The sequence below is a fragment of the Brienomyrus brachyistius genome, unplaced genomic scaffold (genome assembly GCF_023856365.1).
Source record: "Brienomyrus brachyistius isolate T26 unplaced genomic scaffold, BBRACH_0.4 scaffold121, whole genome shotgun sequence".
NCBI lineage: Eukaryota > Metazoa > Chordata > Actinopteri > Osteoglossiformes > Mormyridae > Brienomyrus > Brienomyrus brachyistius.
This window is the reverse complement of record NW_026042396.1, coordinates 6,315-27,784: the sequence shown is the minus strand read 5'-3', so window position 1 is coordinate 27,784 and position 21,470 is coordinate 6,315.

Sequence of the window (21,470 nt, the reverse complement as noted above, 5' to 3'; positions counted from 1 at the left end):
GGATGTTTAAAATGTGTTTTGATTATCAGTATACCCCTTTGTTAAAGTTCAGGCTAGCTTTACACACTTTAGTGGGTTGTAGTGCCGGTCAACCCGATTAGGTGGCCTTGCCCTGTTCTGCGCGGTTAATAGTACATTGTACATCATGAAAATATACTAGTGTGAGTCATCTTGTATTGTGGTGTCTAGATTCAGCCAAAAGAGGGAGTCTGGGGACCACCTCAGACCCACGCATCCACCTGTCTATTAGATATTGATCTCATTACAGGTATCTGTCGACTTACGTCCTGTCGAGTTACGTCCGATCTTATAAACGTCCGAAGTCCATAGTAAATATACACTAACCGAGACGTAGTAGGTCGTCAGAGGATGTATCGTTTAGTGCAATAGATTCAAGGGCTACCAGCCGTGTCGACCCACTGTCGATGTATATCTTACATTAATGTATACATACTGAATTATATGTGTGATGGACAGCTACGATAAGCAGATAATGGGTGCGATGTCTGCCTTTACCTTTTCTTGTAATCGCTTTCTGTCTGGTTTTCTGCTTAATACGCATGTTGTATGACACTTATTGACTCATGTTTCGTATATGGTATTCTGCCTTATTGCAAACTGTTTATTGCTGGCTCAGGGTGTGGCTCCATTATAGCCACGTTCATTCTAGGTTCAAAAATGTTTGTATGTGTTTTTTATTCCCTTTTTTACCCACAAACAATAGAGACAATCATAGAAACGGCTAATACAACGCGGCGTCAAAAAGACACAAGAACATGGACAAACGCGAGATGAAAACGCAGTACAACACCTTGCGCTTTTCATTGTTTCTTTAGTGTGAACATACCTTAAGTGAGGGGGTGCCAATTAAAAAATCAATTTCACTTGGTCTGGCGCCCTCTGCAGTGCCGGCACAGCAAAGCTACGCCATGGGGGCTCGCCGAAAGGCTCCAGCAGGTGTCCCATCAGAGCGTCCTACTTGGATGTCGTTTCCGTCGTTTCTGATTTCAGTCATTACAAAGGCCTTGGCTGCAGACGGACAGCAGGTGGCGATATCGTTTAAATTTCTGCAATTTTCACCGGTGAGCTCACGGTAGTTTAACAGGAAGGCGGATTTGTTCCGTCAAGCTTGATATAATCATAACACAAGTATGATAACATAAGCCATCTGTTTCACTAAAGAACAAATGTTATTTACATGAAAGAGAGAAGGGTTAGCTTCATTTTAGCTTGGTGGCTACATTTTATTTTACTACTACAACTACAACAAAATAATAATAAAACCAACAAAGTTCTTCAAAGAGTACTTCAGTTTACATCTGTATTTACTGTATCTGTATTATATAACATTGAACATCCAGAGTTTACAGGCAGTAACAATTTAATTTTTTTTACAAAGATGTAAATGCTTAAACAATCCTATTTATTCAACATTAATGCATGAAGTGCCCTGTTTTTCAGGTCTCCAGTCAGGTTCAGGTAAGCGGGATACGGCCAGCATAGGAAGGAGATCTGTATCAGATACAAGATGCATATTCCGTTTATCCTTTTTTGCCACGGTGCAGCTGGTCCGAATCACTTCGGATGCTGTGACGAGAAGCTTAGCTGCCAGAGAGACTGGTTAACACTAACAGATAATTAATCCTGGTTTTCTAAATTGTCTAAATATGATCTTTTTTTCTGTATGCAGCTGTGGCTCAGCCAGACCATCTGCCTGCCGACCCCGTCGTGCCCGGCACCCGCATGCCCCTCCCCCCGCAATGACAGACACTATCTCTGCTTTAATCCAATGACAAGTCTTGCAACTTCCCGAATTATTTTTCTTGTCTGTCTTCCCCGCACTAATCTTGGCGGTTTTTCACAACGAGACGCACGACTGGGAAGAAACATCACAGGCACAGAGCATGCAGTGGGCGCTACAGCATCTAAGCCAAAATGCAGCACCGGGAGTGGAGGTATGAAATGCGCAGGCAGTACACTCACGCAGGGTGGTAAGTAGGGTAACGGCTAAAACTGAGAGCCAATCTCTGCTGCTTTGGTGAGGACTTGTCGTCCGACCTTGTCCATGCTGCGGCCCAAAACAAATCAGAAGAGCGAAGTGATTTGGCAGCGCAGGCCTGCCACTGCGACCTTCGGTCCGCTGCATCACACGCCGCCCTCGCCGGCCTTTCCATCTGGCCTAATCCAGGAATGAGAAGAGGCCTCGGGCGACACCGCATCCCTAATCCTGCCCAGGCTCCGGTGCCTTCGGAGTCGTGGAAAATACGGCTCCAGCGAGGAAAAGAAGCCCACCCTCGCCAGAAGTCTGTGGCCCCGTCGCTTCTTGTGACCACAAAGAGAATTCATTTTATATATATATGCGAGTCTGCAGCAGCACTGAATACTTAGTGCATGACGAAAGCCAGACTGGAATCAGTGTTTCCACACCAGCTCATTAAGTCATTGACATTTGTCTCCTTGTTGTTGTCGACTTGTTGGGCTTTTCCATGACCTTTACTTCATCCGTTCCACGACGTTTGGTGGAAGTAGATAGCAGGATCGCTACAGGCCAATACCAGTGGGAACTCTTGAAAAGAATGCTAGTTACACGAGTATTAAAGTGTCATACTGTCAGATTCTTCCCATTTGTAACGGCAAGAAAGCAAACTGAAGGTCCTGCCACATTTATTCAGCAAATGTGGATATGCCTTGAGGTAATTCCTGGGGCTCCAACTCCCCTTCCCCCGGCCTGGTATAATTTACCGGCATTATATTTAGTGTGAAGTTTATATTAATGATATCAACAAAGAGAATTTAGTGAACACAAATCCTTGATTTTCAAGTTGGTGAAAAACAGAAAATGCAAATAAAGCGTATCCGTTGTTGCAACGTACTATGTAATCTTCTGCCCTCGGGGGCCCCCCGCAGGCTCGGGGGCCCCAGAACATTGCCTGCCTTGCCTGTCTTGTAGCTACGCCTCTGGCTGTGCCTGTCTTTTCATCCCCAGGTTTGACAGCTTTTGGTTTTCATGGATTTCTCAGCCTGGTCCGGACTGGCACGGGCTCATAAGCAAAGCAAAAAGCTGACATCAGCGTCACAAACGCGTACCGTGGGAACCGGGAGCAGAGTCAGTTCTGCAGCTTCCATGGTGCGTTGTCCAGCTTGCAGTGGCTTTATCACATACAGGTGGGCTCAAACCACCAACGTTTCTGCTAACAACTGAACGTGCCAACTGATTGCTCCACAGATGAACTGCACAGGAATCACTGTCTGGCAGGAGCATGAGGAGAAGGTTTGTGTTCCAGAGCAGCATAGCTCAGACCAACTGCAGGAAGCGATTCCAGTAAATCAAAATGAGGTCATTTTGGCTTTGGAGTAAGGGGGGGGGGGGTTCTTATAACCCTTTTAGGGGGGGGGGGGGGGGGGCAAAGTTGTCATTAGATCAATCCCATATGGACTTCAGATGTCACATTCAGGCAGAGTTTCAGCACCATGTCAAAGGAGAAGAGAGGCTTCCAGGGCGAATGGGAGGGAAGGGGGAGAATGGGGCAGAAGGTAGAGGTATGTTATCAAGGAAGAGTGGGGAGGCAGGCCAGGGAGGCGGAGTAAAGAGACAGGATAGGGAGGCTAGATGGAGGCTGAGGGGGGTGACGCCATGGCGAGGTGAGATGCAGGCAGAGCGAGAAGATGTGATGAGATGGTGCTTTTTCATTTTTGGGGAAGCATGTCTAGGAGTGGAGCTGGGTTGGGCCACGTACCAGCCAGTGAGCCCAGACCAGCATGGATAGACTCGCCAGGCTGTCGTTAATTCCCTCTCACCCACTGCTAATAACTGCAGGGAGCTGAGCTCCCCTACGGCGGAATCTCCAACCACAAAAAGCAGTAAAATGCAAATTAGAAGTAATTAACAACAATCTCCCCACTTATTTTCCCTGCGTGAGCCCGTGCTGTAGAATATGAAATTGCCTGTTTTATTGGAAACAGCAAGTAACCAGCAAATAACAGGAAGAGGGGGCTAACTACACCTAGGCAGGGGAAGATTGTTGTGTGTGCCCCTCCCCCCAATTACACGCCTCCGCTGAGTTTGCCCTCCATTACATCAGCACACATGCAACAGACGAATTAGAGATGCATAACATTAATAAGCAGCAGAGGTATGCAGATACGTGCCCCGGGCAAGCAGGACTGCGGGAGGCAGCGAGGGCGAGACGAGAACCTGCGAGCTTCCGCACACTGGCCTGTTCTTCCAGTAGATGTGTCTTTACCTGCTTTGTCAAAGTGCACATAGGCGGAGCGATTCTTGAAATGGGAACCTGAATGCGGTTTTCAGCCGAAAGTCAAATACTCATGTTTTGGGGGGTTGGGGTGTGGGTGGGGGTGGGGGGCGGTTGGTGACCACACATTCCGGCCAGCAGCTGTTCAGACTGCACCAGTGTGGATCCTGCCATACATCATAAAACACAGAGGATGTCCGAAGCCCTGGCGAGTCGTGGAAGTGGGAGAAGGAGAAGCTCAGCTCCTCAGACTTTACGTTTCTAAAGCGTTCCTGGATTTACTTAAGAACTTGCCACTGACACAACCATAGGTTAAGCATGGGTCCAGCTTGAACTCAATAATTAACCACGACTCACACAGACAGGGAGAGTATTAACAATCCGGTGGATTCTGGGATGTATTCATTAGCCTCCTGAAGATAGCATTTACGTCTGCAGTTTTCCTGTTAACCCGTTACAGCCCATTTAATGGGCCACGGTGTTTGCCAGTGTTTATACAATCTAGTCACAAGTTTCTGAATTCCTCAGTAGCCTTGACAGATTAACCCTGAAAAAGCCTTCATTTCTACTGATCCTCTCTGGTTTTCTGACATGTCCTCTCCACACTGTGCCTTTAACTTAACTCTTGCCCTTATTAGTATTAGTTAGGCTACACATCCAGATGACTATACCCAGCTGCTCCCAAAAAAAAATCCCTGCAGAAACAGCCACCAAACAAATAGCGAACTTAAACACTACGTTGCAACCCCGCCGCTCAGGAACTGGGCCCAACAAATAAAGTTTCAGTCTGGTTTCTGTGGGAAGGGGGGATTGCTGACCACTGTCCCAACAGCCAGGGGGTCACCGGCGACCTCAGTGCTGCCATGCCCTTGGGCTGGAATTGGGCATCCAGAACTGCTCTGGGAGTGAGATCGTTAGGAATGCAACCCCTGCCCCTTGTTCTCAGAACCAGAGACCCGATTGTGATTGTCCCCTTGCAATGTAAGTCGGCATTCATGAGACCGTCCCACGTTCCCCTCTCTCCTCGAATAGAGCCTCTTTCTGCCCATATTTCGTTTTGACACCCACCAGACAACGTGCGTAAAAGAGGAATTAGCGCAAACGATCGCTGTCAAAGCCAGGTATACAGGCGGCGACGTCTGGGAATTATCGTGATCTGCAGGGGTGGGGGACACAGGGAAACGCGTGTCCTATTTAATAGGCAAAGGGTGTCTTACGATAGCAAGGAAATACCTGATTGAAGACGCAGGTCAGTAATTAGGCTAACGAAAGGTCTCCAGCATCTGCGGGCTTGGCGTTCAGTGTTCAGCTGACTTTCACGAGTGTGAAGTAACTACTCTTTTCATTTGATTTTCCTCTGCCCAAGCTGACCTTCTGTCACCTGCAGGACACCGGCTCACTTGGGACATTAATGTCCTTTAATCCCACGTGTAGCGCTGTTTACTCTTTACACATACCACAATACCTCACTGTTCCTGTATTCGGTCAACATCCCCCAAGGGCACCTTATCTCCGCCCCAGCAATTTTCTGTATCTACTGGCAGAAGCAAAACATTTTCCGAATTAATGCAGCAATGCAGTAATAGTAAGCATGCCTATGCCATCAATCTCCACTTCATCTGGCTTAGATCTTTAGAGGGATCTATATACGGTAGACACGGTATCTGTATCCCTAACCCCACCACTGACACAAGATTAATTAAAAATGACTAATTAATAGTAATTAAACGCAAATTAAATACCATTTAAGATTGATAATCAAAGACAGTAAACCCTGAGGTTCAACTGTTTTCTATTAGACTTTCTACATTACACCACCCGTCGAATTCGTCCATAATTAATCAGAACCACCACCACGAGACCATCTCAAAGCTCCAGTTTGTTTAAAAAAGCATGAACATCTCAAAGCTCCAGTTTGTTTAAAAAAGCATGAACATAACACGCAATACTCTCGATTTAAAAATGCCATTTTTGTTTTAATAGCTTTGCTTATTGTGTATGTTTTTTCTTGGTGTTACGTTTTAAAACGAACTGCGATGTTTTCGCGAAGTTAGACGATCACTCCCTACGCATAAAAAAAACTGATGACTTCTTTCCTTTTTAAGGGGATTTGTCCGGAGGCAGGTGAATATGGGATTTGTTTTTACTAATTTAATGCAAATAAGCAATCACACTTTACCCATGGCTGCAGAAGTGTGATGGGTGAGATTTAAAAAAAAGAGTCTACAGAGAGAGAGAGAGAGAGAGAGAGAGAGAGAGAGAGAGAGAGAGAGAGAGAGAGGAGGTGGAGTGGAAGGGGGAGTTTGGATGTGGGGAGGGATCTTGCGTCTCCGGCTTCTTCAGCGGTGCAGCGCACTTTGCTCCGTATATCAAGAGTCTTCCGTCTTTTCTCATTTTTTGGAGCCGAGGAGCTGCCACACGCCGCATCGCAGCTGCCGTTTGGGGGGTGGTGATCAGCGCGACAGCTGGAGGAGGGTCCCGACCAGAAGCTGAAGATCTCAGGAGGTGGGTGCAGAAAGCTCCCGTTTAAGCGGCGCACGTCTGAGCTTCCCACGCTTCTCATCCTAGCTATTCCACTTTTCTTTTAAATCTCCTTGTTCCTAATGTATTGTTTTTCAGTGTCTTTGTCTCCATGGTCATGTGACACGCTTATATGTTGTAGGTGTTTAACTATGGCATAATTACGCATGAAAAACTTTCGGGCAGCAAAGGTTTGTGATGAATGGAAGGTTTGTGGTTTCTGTACCTTACTGCATTTCTGGCGAAGGATAATGCATCAAAATGTAGAAGGATTAACTGCAGGCACCCGGAATAGACCTCTAATTATTATTATCGTGTATAAGTGTAAAAAGTAGCTCCATGATCACCATATATTTGCCACTCCTGTGATGTGTCCGGTCGTGTTCATGGGTCTTATTGCCATATGCACTGCAGAACTTTTTGTGAAGCGTAACCCAAAGCCGCACCGGTGTCGATCCCGCTTGCTGTAACTGTAACACTGCTGCGTTGTCTTGCTAAAGAAGGAGCGGCAGGTAAACTGTACTGCAGATAAGGCTCGGCAGGGAGCCGCCACACACCGCCCCCATGATTTAGGACGGAATATGACCCTGTCTGCGCTTAAATCTCCATCCACCCGAGGCATTGTCTTTTGAGGCAGGATTTTGTTTCTCATCTGTACTTTCTCACCCTGGGTTTTTTTTTGGGGGGGGGGGGGGTTGTTTAAATGCTTTCATTTACTGGGAGAGAGCCTGGGACCGTTTTCTCACCAAAACAACATGCTTGGTGATGACAGGGAGCAAAACAAGCATCCTTAACACTTAGCACCCCAGTAATTACACGCTGTGGCTCTGTGCAGAGACAGCCACACGGCCGGCAGCTGGCCTGGGACAACAGGAAAGGGGTTATTTCTGTTATGGGAGAGGTGTCTTCTCCCAGCCTGCCTCTCTTTGTCCTGTAGACTCTTCCCTGCTCTAGTCTCCATACTTTCCAGTCTGTACATCGCGGCACCTGGGGACTGTGTGATTACTGAGGTTGGCACAATTGCAAAGGAAGCGGTCATTTAACTGAGGAACCTGTTTTTCCGTATTTGTGGGGTGGGACAGGCCAGCTGGTGCTGAGAAGCTACCCCCCCCCCCCCACCCAAAGAAAAAGTGGTGTAAAGTGCATCAGGGATTAAATAATTGCATTGGAAGGCTACTGAAGCAGATGTTTACATTTTCTCTGCCACTTAAGTTTGTGTGCCTGGTAGTCCCCCAGTACTGACAGCATTTCTTGTAGCATCAGTGAAGCAGTGCTAGAAAAATTTCCACATTGGAGGGGAGATGGTTGCTAGCCATCAGCAGAGCAATGGAGACACAGAGAAACCTGCCTGCACCGCTCACAGAGCACAGCGGCCAGGTCCTCCAACAGCATCACGCTGTTAGCCTGGCCCCCCCCCCCCACTGCAGCTGGATCCATTGTCTCCACAGGCTCTGTAGTCGTAAAGCGGCTTTAGCCTCCAAGGACCACAAAATGCAGTTATTTTTTCCTCTTCCTTTTCCTTGTCTAACTTCCTCAGTCCAGTAAATTGTGCACCTTAGTGCAGTAAATCATGTACCTCAATCCGGTAAATCATGTACCTCAACCCGCGTCAGTCCGGTAAATCATGCACCTCAATCTGGTAAATCGCATGACTCAGTCCGGTAAATCACGTGCCTCAACACACCTCAATCCAGTAAATCATGCACCTCAGTCCGGTAATTCGCATGTCTGGCCATGCCTCAGCTCAGTAAACTGCGTGCCTCAGCCCAGTAAACTGCGTGCCTCAGCCCAGTAAATCACGTGCCTCAGACCAGTAAATCGCGTGCCTCAGCATGCCTCAGTCCAGTAAACTGTGTACCTCAGCCCAGTAAATCACGTGCCTCAGTCCAGTAAATCACGCGCCTCAGTCCAGTAAATCGCGTGCCTCAGCTCAGTAAATCACGTGCCTCAGCTCAGTAAATCACGTGCCTCAGCTCAGTAAATCTCGTGCCTCAGCTCAGTAAATCACGTGCCTCAGCTCAGTAAATCACGTGCCTCAGCATGCCTCAGTCCAGTAAATCTCGTGCCTCAGCTCAGTAAATCACGCCCCTCCGTCCAGTAAACCGCATGCCTAAGTCTAGTAAACCACATGCCTCAGCTCAGTAAATTGCGTGTCTGGCCATGCCTATGTCCAGTAAACTGCGTGCCTCAGCCCAGTAAATTGCATGTCTGGCCATGCCTCTGTCCAGTAAACTGCGTGCCTCAGCCGAGTAAATCGCGTGTCTGGCTGTGCCTCAGTCCAGTAAAACACGTGCCTCAGCCCGGTAGATCACGTGCCTCATCATGCCTCAGTCCAGTAAACCACGTGCCTCAGCCCGGTAGATCACGTGCCTCATCATGCCTCAGTCCAGTAAACCGCGTGCCTCAGCCCGGTAGATCGCGTGCCTCCGTATGCCTCAGTCCAGTAAACTGCGTGCCTCAGCCCAGTAAATTGCATGTCTGGCCGTGCCTCAGTCCAGTAAACCACGTGCCTCAGCCCGGTAGATCGCGTGCCTCATCATGCCTCAGTCCAGTAAACCGCGTGCCTCAGCCCGGTAGATCGCGTGCCTCATCATGCCTCAGTCCAGTAAACCACGTGCCTCAGCCCGGTAGATCGCGTGCCTCATCATGCCTCAGTCCAGTAAACCGCGTGCCTCAGCCCGGTAGATCGCGTGCCTCATCATGCCTCAGTCCAGTAAACCGCGTGCCTCAGCCCGGTAGATCACGTGCCTCATCATGCCTCAGTCCAGTAAACCGCGTGCCTCAGCCCGGTAGATCGAGTGCCTCATCATGCCTCAGTCCAGTAAACCGCGTGCCTCAGCCCGGTAGATCGCGTGCCTCATCATGCCTCAGTCCAGTAAACCGCGTGCCTCAGCCCGGTAGATCATGTGCCTCATCATGCCTCAGTCCAGTAAACCGCGTGCCTCAGCCCGGTAGATCGCGTGCCTCATCATGCCTCAGTCCAGTAAACCGCGTGCCTCAGCCCGGTAGATCGAGTGCCTCATCATGCCTCAGTCCAGTAAACCGCGTGCCTCAGCCCGGTAGATCGCGTGCCTCATCATGCCTCAGTCCAGTAAACCGCCTGCCTCAGCCCGGTAGATCGCGTGCCTCCGTATGCCTCAGTCCAGTAAACCGCGTGCCTCAGCCTGGTAAATTGTGTGCCTCAGCATACCCCAGTCCGGTTTATCATGTTAATTACATGCCCCAGTCCACGTAATTTGCTGTCTTTGTTAGCCTGTTGCCCCAGGGCCCCTTTAAATGCCTGTTTTGGATGGCTAAGAAAAGATGCAATAAATGGAAGTGTTTAAAAATGTTAGCGATTGACCTTGAAAGGCTCAGGAGCAGACAATGCATATGTTTGTTTGTCTCTCCTCGCCGTACCCCCCATCCTTGGGCCAAGTTGTGTTTTGATGGAAACTCATTCCTGGAGGAGGGGGGAGCAACTGGATCTTTATGCCCCTGCAGCACGTGTTGGTGGGGGTCGCGGCCTGATCTTGGCAGGTGGTGAGGAATGAGAACACCCCCACACTACATTCCCCAACCTTACTGTGTAGACAGCCTAACCTGCTAATTCCACTGTTCCCCCACCCCCCCACCAACGTATGGAGCTGATCCTCAGGCTGCCTCCCTTGTGGCTGATTGGCTGATGAAAGCACTGGACGAAAACGGAACTCACGCGGATGTACTCGCCATGACACTGTGACGGGCACAGGCTAATACTAGCGGTATACTTCGGTAACATTCTGGTAACACTCTGGCACACTCCGGTAACATTCCGGAGTAACACTCCATTCACAATCTGGGAGTGCGTTGGGGGCTCGGAAAGCCTTACGGATTCCAGCTGCTGCTCATGGACCCGGAGAAGGACGGAAAGATAACTGGACTGTTACGCCTGGGTTGTGTTGTTATGAGGCCTGGATGCACCCAGTGCACAGGGTGGGGCTGTGGGTTGGCTTGCTTTGTTTTTCCTCACCCTATACACACCCACCCCCCCCCCCCGCCCACGTGCATATTGAACTCTGATCTCTCTAAATAGAGCGAAGGCCATGTGGCTTACGCAGGAATTGTGGGAAACGGCAGGCCACTTCCTGCTCCGGAGCCTGGCCAGGTGCTCCGGCTTTTGTCAGAGGGGCGCTGTTTCTCCTCTGCCTTTGTGTGCCGTTTCTGAAACCACGGCTCTCACTCGAATTACCAAGCCCCCCCCCCCCGGGACCGCGGTGCCCCTCCCCACAGTGGCCAGGTGTCTCACACCCTCTCCCCCTTGTTTTTGCAGCTCCTCCAGTTTGATGTTTTGTCCTTTTAAGCCCCGCCCTCTGCCCCCCCCCCCCCCCCCCCCAAGCAGTCGGGGTTACATTACCCAGGCCTTCTGCCCGCTATAGCCCTTTGTTGTTGGTTACACGTAGCTTCGGGCTGACAAAGGCCACATTGAGGGCAGTCCCAGTCCCCCCTCCCCACAAAGACACATGGGGGCGTCCGGGGCTTTACAACAGCTGATGGTGCTCAGGGGGGATGATTGACCACAAGCCTTTAGAAAGGCCAGAGAGAAAGAAAGATATGAAATGGGTGTTGCTGGGTTCGTACTGGTTAATGGTATGTAATCTGGTTTATATGTGCACCAGTCTGTCTCCACCTCTGTCTCCATCTGTGTGTAGTAGATCGGAGAGCATCTTGGTAACTCCGCTTGCCGTGGGGGTGTGGTGTCCTCACTGCACCGTCATCCATGTCCGGCTTGCGGGTGACGTTAACGTCTGCACTCCCATTAGCCGAGGGGATGGGGGGGGTGCGTTTGGGTCACCTTTTCCATGACACTGAACCAGGTGGGTTCCACTTGTTTACTGGTTCCAGTTCTCCAGTCAGCGGATGCAACACGACGGCACACATTCCCGCCCGCGACTTTCACGCTAATCCTCCCGTCACATAGACGGCAGGTACAGCACGTGTGTTTTTTCTTTCAAGCTGTTTGTTGTCAGAGGGGAACATCCAACGCAAATATCCACAGGCAAATGGGAGGCCTGCACAGGATCGGACGCGACCCGTTCAGTATCGGCATCGAGTAGATTGCCTGCCCCATCTGCTTTGCTACATGAACGTGTTGGAACGTCTCTCCTCGCCATACACCCCCCTCCCCCTCCTCCTTCGATTCCGGGCTCATGCCATCTGACGCACAATAAATATATTTTAAAACCAATGGTTAACAAAACGGGGGCGGCATGGTGGTGCAGTGGTTAGCACTGTTGCCTCACACCTCTGGGACCCGGGTTCGAGTCTCCGCCTGGGTCACATGTGTGTGGAGTTTGCATGTTCTCCCCATGTCGTCGTGGGGTTTCCTCCGGGTACTCCGGTTTCCCCCCACAGTCCAAAAACATGCTGAGGCTAATTGGAGTTGCTGAATTGCCCGTAGGTGTGCATGTGTGAGAGCATGGTGCGTGAGTGTGCCCTGCGATGGGCTGGCCCCCCATCCTGGGTTGTTCCCTGCCTCGTGCCCATTGTTTCCGGGATAGGCTCCGGACCCCCCGCGACCCAATAGGATAAGCGGTTTGGAAAATGGATGGATGGATGGATGGTTAACAAAACGCAAATTAACTGCATAGCTTATTGGGTCGTCAGCAGCGATGGGAATGTAGCTTTCTACGGTCCAAGGGATGTTTTTCAACCAGCGTAGTTTCATGGGGTCTTTCGGGTCACAGCTATCGGGAAGAAGGAGTGATTTTACAGAGAACTTCAGCCGGATCAAAAGCTCAACAAAAGGCATTTCCGTGGGCCCCCACACCCGAATCACTTAGTCATGAAGATTCTGCTGAATCGCAAAGACAAATAAACTGCCAAAACGGAAACATAACTGCATGGAATCCATACTGGGAGCCGGGAAGACAAACTGGGGTTACATTCCATTACCAAAGTGGCGGAATTACAGCCCTATATGTCCAGAAAGAGGCAAGGCAGATGCAGAGAGGTGAAAGTTATCCGCCATGCCAGAAGAACGCTGGCCGATATGAATACCACCTGAATCCATTATAAAAACTCAGGGCAGCCGGAATCACAGGTATAATATCTGGCTATGGAGGCCTGGCAACCCGTCATCACCACGGCGACCCATGATCACCACGGCGACCATTTGACATTCTTCCTCAGAAATGCGCGTCGTTATCAGACCCTGATCTCCGCTCAGTGAACACATAGCTGTGTCGCAACTCCACCATGCGTGTTCAGCAACGAAGCAAAGAGAAGCTCAGTTTCTAGCGAAATTTAACAATCACCATGCCTCACCCCGCCCCTGGTGCCCGTGCCATGCACGGATGGAGCTGCACAGAAACGCACGTGCCCCATCACCCTGAGTTATCGCAGGCAGTAAAACTAGATGACTGTATCACTTGTAGGGCTGTCTGTGCCATCTCTGCGTCTCGCTGAAGCGTTTGAGATTTACGCTTCCCAGCTGCTGGATGGGATCGCTGGCACGGCGCCTCCCTCTCGACATCTGTGTGTGTGTGTGTGTGTGTTTCTGTGTGTGTGTGTGCGCGCACACGCCTACAAGAATGGCTGTCCTGCTAAAAAATGCTAGAAGATGTTTTCCCCGAAGCACGCTCCTGAAAAATCCAGGAAAGCCCACACGAGGCAAAAGTGCATTCCCAGTTAGTTTTGTGCTGTAATTGTTCATACATAGTGCTGGGCAGGGCTTCAGACTAAGTTTCGGCAGTGAAGTGACGGTTAAACTGCAGCAGTCAGGGTGACACGAACATACAAATCACCCTGAAGAGGTAACAGATGGCACTGAAGGATTGTGGGATACGTGTCCCTCAGCTCCCAGGTTTTTGTTTGGCGTCTCACTGACTTGCTTGGTAACATGATCAGTGCTGTTTACCACAATTGTAGTTAAAAAAAAAACAATGCTTTTTGATCATTCTGGTGTCCCGTGATGGGTGGAGACCATCTGAGCATAGGGAGGCTGCCCTGCTCTCAGTCTGCCGGCTGGCAAACGCGCTTTTCCAGAATGTCTGGCTGACGTCAGCAGTTTGATTCTGCTAGTACGGAAGCTTAATTATGTGGATCACCTGTGCAGTGTGACATCACCGTGGGCAGGTAAGCGCAGGCCTGCGGGGGAGACTGGCCATGGGTAATGATGCGGGACACATAGGCTCGTGCGGCAAGCCGAGGCAGACGAGGGGAGAGGGACCTGAGGCTGTTTGTGTAACGCTTGCCTACCTCCGACTGAGTGTTGCATTTTAAACGTCGGCATTATTTCAGTGAACGCTCACAAATGCGATGCTGCATGACAGAGCCGGCCAGAGATCAGGCGTGCGTCATCATATCGGGATTCGGGCAAAGACGTCCTCTAGCAAGCAGAGGCAAGACAAGTATGTAGGGAGAGGAGGGGGGGGGGATTGACGGTGATAACACTTGAATCTGAGGCTGGTCATGTGTCAGCTCTTAGGACAGGTGTCGGGGGGGTGACACAGGTGACAAGGCTCGCCAACACAGTCCCTTAAACGGAAGACACGCGCTTCATTTGTTATAAAAGGGATTCTGTCTCGATGGAGATGGTTTATAATGGGGAACTTGGATGAGCCTCAACGTGACATTGGGAGAGTGGAGGGCCATTAACAAAGACCCCAACAGCATTGCCACCCTAGCTGCCGGTGGGACGATGGCACTAAAACAGCTTACTGACTGAAATTTGCGTCAGTGACTCGTACCCCAGTTTGGACCAAAGACTGAAGCGTTGATTAGTCCAGGCCAGGCTGGGAACACAGACAGGAACAACACAACCCAGAGAGCGGAGTATAAACTAGGTTAACTAGCGGGGGCTCGACAATGTCAGCAGGGGTCTGGGCACAGAGGCGGCATTTGTCACGCTGTTTTTGGTTAGCATTTTCAGTCTCTGCAATGGGATAGGGACCCTGTCAGAACGCGTGCAGGGCCATCTAAATGGGTTCAGCCCCCTCCTCATTATAAACAAACCTCATTATTAATTAAGTCTTAAGTCTGTTACCTAGTAACTATCAACAACAGACATTCTGGAGAAGATATTGTGTCCATGGCTGTATGGCAAATTAATATTTAACTTAATTAACATCCATCTGATATTCTGTTACTTAATTGAAATTGGATTGACTATTAAGTAATCAAAGTAGTTAAATATTCAATTCATCGTAAGTACCTCTGACACTGTCATTTCTAAGGAAACATGTTCATTTGAAGTCCCCTGTAAGCACAAACAGTTCTAATAATCACTCAGAAAACATGAAGGCAGGTCAGACCACAATTATAATGTATTAGACTAATCGTTTATGAGGTTGGCTGGAGCAAGGTCATCGTCGCTGTTGTTGTTTCGGTGGTTTTCCCGTAATTAGGATTGCGCTGCTACAAAGTCCCAAAAAGGTTTCATTTGGCGATTTGAGTCTTCGTGATCCGTGATCCTGTGTTTCATCAGCTCCAGAAGAGAGGGGACGCATGGGGTGTAACTAGTGTGATTTTTAGCGAGGCGACAGGCTGTCTGTCTCCGAAGAGAAGAGGTAAAAAAAAGGCACAGCCGGTATCTGCTTTGTCCCGACCTCGGTGTCATTACATGGGCCCATCTAAAGGACATTGCTGAAATGCACTGATGGTCGGCAAGGCAGACCTGTGCCACGGTGCAGGAGAATACCTAGCATCCCCCAGACTGCGAATGCAAAGTCCCTCATTTTCTGGTGAAACAAGCACATGGATGGAAGGACCAGAGGCCGGGAAGACTGAGTCTGAAACGGATGCGGCGGCGGAGAGTCGCTTCCCGCATTTACGGCGTGCTGAGACGATGACCTCATGAGTTAAAGCTACTGACCTAGAGGAGACCCCTGACCCTAAGCCCGACCCCTCATCTTTTGACTTAAATTCCATCGCTGGGTTCTGAGTGGCTGCGCAGTGCGACCATCTGCGGCCCGCAGAAGCCCATGGAAAATTCCGATGTCCTCCAAAAAGCACATGTGAATGAGAGAGCTCATATACTCGTAGATATACACACAGCATTTCTGCAGCTCATTTTACTGCTGCCCCCACTCACCCCCACTTGCAAGAATGCATAGCATCAGCCCGGCCGAGAGATAAGGCGTCCATGGTGACTGTCCATCTCATGTATCTCGGGCAATTGAGAGTCCCAACTTGGGTTCTGCCTTCTATAAACCAGCTGTGCGGTGCTTGAATGTTTCCGTCATCCTTGCCATATGTTAGCAATTCTGTCATCAAAAAAAATGGGGGGGGGGGACGCGGGTACTGGCGACCGCATCCGATGTGAGAAAGCTAAATTAAAGCGAAGTAAATGCAACAAGGCCCCGCTTCATGATGCCGGCACGCTGCGAGGCGGCCCTTACTTCACCGTGAAGGACGTCTATCCCGTTCCTCTGCTCCATACAGCTAGAGAAGGGCGACGCTTAAAAATTTTATGGCCTTTCTGAGGGGAAAAAGCAACGTGGTTCAAAAGGGGACATCCTCTCTCCTGGGGGTGGGGGGTTCGACTCCAGAGTGGAAACTCCATTGACGTTTGGGGGGGGGAATCATTCTACCACGAGTCTCCCTGTCTGCCTCTGTCTATGACAGAAGAACATATTCGTTCACTCACAAGATGACCTAGACCATCCCAGCACATCTTGAAACCTTGCTGCATTGGCCACATGCAGATTTCAGGGTGGGGGGAAGTGGTTACTGAAAATTGCCTGTATAATCATCTTTGCATCTATAATCATATCCACAAAAGGGAGGGTCATATGGTACAGGAGTGGCATTAAACCGTAGTTTAATGTGAGCAATTATTGTGTCATTAATAATAGCAAATCATCCTTCTCTGTTCCGGTTAATAAGATCTGTTGAATATCAGTTGGATTGGTTGCAAGTGGTCCAGACTGTGAAGATGTCATCACTTACTATGAAAGTCTTTCTTGAGAAACTCTTTACCCTTTGGGTCAAATCCATCTTATTCCACACATTATTTAATTAGAAAATGAAAGTTTGGTGGGTAAGACCTGCTCCGCTTCACCTGTAAAACCCCCCCAGATGAATTAATTACACTTTGGACATTCAGTAGTGTCAAGCAAATGAACAGGAGGGCCTGTCAGGAGTGTAAGGCACTGGTTGTTTTTGGGGAGTTAATCGGCAGATAGGTGGATGGAGATGCTTGCATAATACAACTTGGTGCCTGTAGATGAACACAGAGGATAAATATTAGTTTTTAGAAGCTTAACTACTTGTTGTGAAATTCTGGAAGAGTAACCAGTTGTGGCATGAGGGCTGACCAGGTTGCTGGTTTTGCAGCATGTACCATGTTACTGTGTGGATGCTGGTCGAATTGCTCGTGAATGAAATGCCATCATACTTCTGTGGATGACCCTTAACCCTGTGGTTTCAGTAGTTAACTAACCCTTCAAATGAGCTGAGACACTCCAAACGAGCAATGGCTAATATGAGGGTTTCGCAACGTGCAAACCACGGGCATAGATTGGGTCATGGACAGTAGGGACGTGTCTGTGTGTGATTATGGGGGTGGGGGGCTCGGGCCTGATTTGCTCCCTACCAGTGCTGAAACAAAGCCTACACTCATGGTACAAACTCTCTCATCCCCTGTCTGGTAGGTTGCCTGCCTCGGTCGGTTTTCTAAGTTCATTTTCCCCTCCTGCAGTCTCTCTCACATTGTTCTAAATATTTCCGTCTGTCATATTGGCCCTCTGTTAACTAGCAGAGGATAGTGTGTGTGTGTGTGTGCGTCTTTTCCCCCATGGGCCAGGAGAGGATGAAAACGGCAAATATGTGAGTAATTTGGCGCGTCTCCTCCCTGACTCTGAATCCTCCATCATGGTCGTGCGGGTCACTGTCCAGCAGGAAATGAATCCGCGCTCGACCTCTGAGCAGGCACTGGGACACAGGAAAAGGACTCATTAGATCATCGACGCTGGAAATTGGCGATCCTTGTGCAGTAGAATCCAAGATAGTCTGGCCATCACCCTAACCCTGTCACGTCCCACTCTGCAGCCCTCTAGTGTCCGTCATCAGGTGGCAATCGTTGTCTTATAGTGCACTGGGTTCAATCGGTTAAAGCCTGGGTTTGAATTACACTGCATGTCAGCAAAACCGGCAATTAATGTAGCGCCATAAACACGCTGTAATACTTGCAGATAATAGCGGGTTTGTCTAGTAACCTGTCATCCACGAAGCTCTGTTGGTTTGTTTTATAGGCTTTGACCTTTTTAAAAGGGCCTGACTGCTGCATCATTTTCCAGAGATGCTAATCCAGTGGGGGGTTGAGGCATGTCTGGAGTCAACCCCAGGAAGCCAAGGATATGGGGCACTGGGCGCCCTGGACAGCATGGCAGTCCTACCCAGGATGCCCCACGGCTAAATTAGAGATCTGAACCCACAGGCAAGGAGGGTTCGCATGTTTTAGGAGGCTGGCCATCCACCCATTGTTACGACTGGGATCCTACTGAGAACATTTTGGGTGGTGTTCCCATGATATGGTGTATTTAATGGGTGGCGGGAAGGATGGTGCCACCTGCGAAAATGCTACAACCAAGCTTGTGGGGTCAAGCCAGGGAAGACATAGTGTTTTATGGAACCAAGGAACAAGGGCAATGTTTGGAGATAAGTAAAAAAAAAAAAAATATATATATATATACCACATGCTCCCATCGTTTCCCATCTGGCAGACCCCCTATGTTCGCGCACTTACATAATGCATTTTGTTAACGGCACCTTCCTGCCAAAGGCTAAGAACGATGGCAGGGTCCAAACCTGTTTCTGGGTGAGGATCACGAGGAATGGTACAGATGGAAATAAGGAAGTAATGTGTTTATCGAGGGGAATTTACTGCCTCTGCAGAGTCTACTGTTCAGTTTATCCTCGTCTTTGTCTTCCACCCTCCGTGAATTACATATCGTCAGGATAGCAGGCAATTCCTCGCTGGCTGCCATAATGAGCGACAAGCTCAGAATGGAGCCGTGGTGTTTTGGGCCCTGTAATGTGGGACATGCACGTTCCTGTTTCCTGGTCGACGGGTGTGTTTATTTGATAGGTCCAGCATGATATCCACAGTCCATGTGAGTGTGAGGGGTAGTAATTGCTTTGAGTTACACTGTAATGGTGAGTCTTCCTTAGCGTTTCCAGCTGCTGGTTTTTTTTCTGTGGTATTGGATCACCACATTTCAGAAAGACCATCTCATACACATGGATAGCTGGAGTGCCCATTCGAACGGACCGGGCTGCTCTCCATGACCACAGAGGTGCCACCCGCCAGGTGGAGTGAGGCTCTAGAGTTCACCGTAGTTATTTTTTTTCTTTGTCTAAAATTACGTGTTGCCAGAACGATTTGGGCAGGGACACGAAGTTGACACAGGATGCAACCTTGCTTAGGAATGTGCTGAGTCAGAGGTTCTGGGGGAACTGCAGGTCATCAAATAGCTGAGGAATTTGGGGGCTTAACATGGTGTTCCTCGTTCCCGACAAAGAATGAACTGCCTGGCCCCTTTTCAGAGCTTTACAGGTTCTAGGCAACCCCCCCATCCCACACCTATGTGCGACACCCTCCCAGAGACCATCCGGGTGTTCTTGGAGCCGGCCAGTCTAGAGACCTTGGCTGAAAAGAGCAAACAGGCCCGTTTCAGGGAACTGTTGTGTCTGGTGCTGTGCTCAAAAATCTGCCTCGGACCCATACTCTGGCAGAGAAAGCATGGAGGGGGATTAGACAGCCTCCAGGCCAGAGCATACATCACTGAGGCTCTTCCCAGCAAGGTCAGATCACTGAGTAAACTCTAACGGCCTGGTCTGAGCGACTAAGACACATTAAACCCACTGCAAAAACAATGATGGTCTTGATTTTGGCTGCAGTACTGCGTGGAGTTTGTTCTGATCACTGAAAAAGGCGAGAGACGGGTGGGGGTAGAGATGGAGCTTAAACATTGATCTTATCTGGGTTTGTCCACTGATCAGCATTATGGCAGCAGAAGAGAGGGATGCAACAAGTGAGGGATTGGTGAGAAAAGACTACAAGGCTACTGTCTGAACTGGGATCTGGGTGCCGTTCATATCCCTGATCTTCTGCAGTAGTGTAATGCTGTGGGGGGGAGGCTTGCTGACATCGCCCTCCATGAGTGGTCTTGCTTCATAATCTAGGGTGCCGAAGAGACTCCCTGCTGCCACATGGTATGTGCCGGGTGCTGGAGCCACCCCCCCCCCCCCTTAGTTCTCCTGCATTATGGCAGACTGATTCCCACAAGATGAGCAGCAGGGTGGGATCGGACTGGGACTGCCAAACCGCCATGTCTGCAGAACCCATCCAGGGTCGACCCGTGCACAAACCAAAATATCGCAGAACCACCCAGCTCTGCCTCCTCCCCCAATTTCCACAACCCAGCTGCAGACACATGTGGATGTCAGAGAGTCCGTTTTGATCTGGACAGACAATCAAATGGCCAGTTGGAAGATCTCATGGTCTGATCCCAGGAAATGCAGAATGTGATGCGGGATCCTTTCATTGGGGCATCGTACCCTACGGCTTTGAACACGCGACCGAAACTCACAGCAGCCCGTGCACTGGACTGGACCTGGCATAGTTCACACTTCAAGATGGAACAGTGGAAAAGATCGAACATCCTGGCAGGAGATGGATCTCCTGCTCACTCAGAAGCCGCATTCTCAAACAGAAGACGGAGACGGACTGAGAAGGCTGTAAGCCAAGACTGAGAAATACAAAAGGCACGGCTTGCGCAATTCTGGGAAGCGGTTAGACTTCTGGGGTGATATGCTGCCTGAGTCATCTCCGGTCCCTTTCGCTCTCAGCTTCTGTTTGCGTAACTTGCAAGAGAGTTTTTTTTTTTTCTTGTAGGTTATGACACGCATCAGCCGCTCACCTGCAGAATGTGTCGTCGATCCGGAATGAACATGTCACACCTATGAATTTTGAAACTGAAGCTTCCCCCATAGGGTCACTCACGATCACCACCACATGCGGCCAATCTAGAACATCACAGAACGCGAATGAGGAGAATGTAACGTGGATGGAGTAGATGATGTCATTGGAGGGGGGGGGTGGCGCAGTGACCGGTAAGGCCATATTTGGTCATGAGTCTGCGTGCCATGGTCAGTGGGAAATGGGCAGTGAGACTCTTGGGATTATAGTCATGTTTGTTTTCACAGAGAGAAATAATATACTCTCTCTCTGTTATACCGTGGCCCCCTGAAACCCCCTGGGCCCAGCACACACTTGGCTACCCCCCCCCCTCAGCATCTCCTAAGCACACTTTTCTCTATGTCTTCCTCCTCTCTTTCTCTCCTTCACCACATCTTGATCTTTAGGTACCTTCTCATCGAGTCCCTCCTCTTCATCCTCATTCCCCCTCCCTCCCCTCTGTGTCCATGTCTCCCATCCGTGACTCTTCTGTGTAATTATTTACATCCCGTTCTCCTTTGTCCCCAAACCCGGCTCCCTCTCGCCAGCTCTCCTCCTCATACCTCTCCTGGTCACGCGTCCCCTCTCTCTGGGATTCTCCGCTGTTGCCGAGTCTAGGCCTTCCCCGTTAAGTATTTTCCAGGCAGCAGTTACTCTCCAAACCCTCCTCTGGCCTACGAGAGCGATGTGCATACTTCTGTGAATGCAAACCAGATGTGAAACTCAAGTGTATGTTTTTTTTTTTTTTTTTTGTCTTTCCAAAAAAGGGAAAAAAG